This window comes from Macrobrachium nipponense, chromosome 3 (genome assembly GCF_015104395.2).
Source record: "Macrobrachium nipponense isolate FS-2020 chromosome 3, ASM1510439v2, whole genome shotgun sequence".
In the NCBI taxonomy this organism is placed as follows: domain Eukaryota; kingdom Metazoa; phylum Arthropoda; class Malacostraca; order Decapoda; family Palaemonidae; genus Macrobrachium; species Macrobrachium nipponense.
The window spans coordinates 10,632,794-10,635,400 of record NC_087202.1 but is presented as its reverse complement, the minus strand read 5'-3'; positions in this window follow the sequence as shown (position 1 = coordinate 10,635,400).

Sequence of the window (2,607 nt, the reverse complement as noted above, 5' to 3'; positions counted from 1 at the left end):
ATAAGTAATGAATAACCAGACCAATGTTGGGCAATTTTCTTAGTCTGCAACTATTACAAGAGTTGTTTTGTAGAACAGCAGTTATACCCACAATTTTTGGATTTATCCTTTGCAGGTGTAAAAGGCTGCATTTGATAAGTAATATCTATAAGAAAAACAACCTCCCAAGACTTATATATTATAATTTCAGTAGATGAAACCTATTCACTTGGAACAAGCACACTAAAGGGGCCACTGACTTGAAATTCAAGCTTCCAAAGAATGTTGGTTACAGCCTCCCACCGCTAAAAACCCTCCAACACTGCAGCAGTAACAGATCATGATATAAAGCCAGGGATTTTGTGAGAGATGCGAACTCGCGACATCTGGGTGGCATGCTACGACACTGACAAGTACAAAATTTTTAAGTAAATTACATTTTTGTCGAAGATAGTGATCAACCTTAATCGTTAAACGGCAGTTTCAAGATACCTTTGAGTCATATCTAAGTTACAGTAGATACAGTTTGTTCTTGTAAAAGGCAGAAAGCAACACAGCTAAAACCATACAAGTAACAAAATAAAATACAACTCCTGAATAATGCTGAAACGAATACGTCAAATGAGAGAACGGCTATAACAAAAAATCTAGGCTATGAAAATGGAAATAATAATAATAATAATATAATAATAATAATTGAAAAAGAAACCAACAAAATCACAGTGTAACGTGTCTAATTCTAAGTATTTATATTTAATTTTACTCCACACTCGAGTACTTTCAGGCCCTATCTGTGGCCCATTTTCAAGAGATGTTTGGGTTGTCAGCCTTGGTCAAGGCCCAGCAGTCTTCTGGCTGGGCCTTGACCACAGTAATTTTGTGGGTGTCTTTTTATATCTTCAGAAGAAAACTGAAAGAAGTTTTTGTTTTGGTTAATAATAATAATAATAATAATAATAATAATAATAATAATAATAATAACAATAAATAATAATAATAATAATATAATAATTGGATAAGTATCAAGATCTGAAAATAGAAATAAGAAGGATATGGGATATGCCAGTGGAAATTGTACCCATAATCATAGGAGCACTAGGCACGATCCCAAGAGCCTCCCTGAAAAGGAATCTGGAAAAACTAGAGGCTGAAGTAGCTTTGTCCGGGCCTCATGCAGAAGAGTGTGATCCTAGAAACGGCACACATAGTAAGAAAAGTGATGGACTCCTAAGGAGGCAGGATGCAACCCGGAACCCCACACTATAAATACCACCCAGTCGAATTGGAGGACTGTGATAGAGCAAAAAAAAAAAAAAAAAAAATAATAATAATAATAATAATAATAAAATAATAATAATGATAATAATGAAAAACCTGGAACCCCATACTATAAATACCACCCAGTCGAATTGGAGGACTGTGATAGAAAAAGAAAAATAATAATAATATCTTTATTTTAGCTCAGGGCCATATACATGGAATATACAAAATACAGACAGAACGATTATTAGGAATGAAAGTGGAAGATGCTGGTGCATTAAAGCACTTTTTCTGAAAGCTTTGCTGAATTAATGAGATAAGTGCCTTTACTTAAAAAAACATAAAAAAATAATAGAGGGCATTTAATATTGATGATCAGAAGCTGGTGAAAAATCCGTTTGACATTGATGATTAGAAGCTGGTGAAAAATCCAATTGATATTGATGATTGGAAGCTGGTGGAAAATCCATTTGATATTGATGAATAGAAGCTGGGTGGACAAAATCCATTTGATATTGATGAATAGAAGCTGGGTGGAAAATCCATTTGATATTTGATGAACTGAGAAAGCTTGGTGGAAAATCCATTTTGATATTGGATTGAATAGAAGCTGGTGGAAAATCCATTTGATATTGATGAATAGAAGCTGGTGGAAAATCCATTTGATATTGATGATTTGAAGCTGGTGGAAAATTCCATTTGATATTGATGATTAGAAGCTGGTAAAAAATTCCATCAATTTGGCATAATGCAAAATCTTGCCCCATCAATTATTTACTTCGCAGCTGAAAAATAGCCGAGGGTTTAAACAGTGCTATTCCTGGATAGTGCAGCGGTTTCCGTTGACAGGAATTAATACAGCATTGCAAGATAAGGATTCTGCCGAAAGACGATAAATGTATTGGATTAATAGCCAATTGCGCCAAGATTCCAAACAATGTTGGCGAATGAGATAAATCTAGGGACGGGGGAAGCTAGGAGCCACAAACACTTCGGAACAAATATTTAACCGTAGAATAAATTATTCTGATAAAACTGGGTACGTCTCAAGTATAAAAGGGCCCATTAAAACACTCTGGTATAAAGCTACGGACTACTATATTTCGGTGGACTAACTTCCACCCTTATCAAGTAGTGAATGACAGAAGAGGTTTCATTGGCGAAATATATAGTTGGGAAATATGCCCTTAGGTGATCCAAGGCATCACCTAAGGGCATATCTCCCACTACATATTTTGCCAACGAAACTTCTGTCATTCACTACTTGATAAGGGTGGAAGTTAGTCCACCGAAAAATATAGTCCTTAGCTTTAAGCCAGAGTGTTTTTAATGGGTCTTTTATTCTTGATATACATATATATATATATA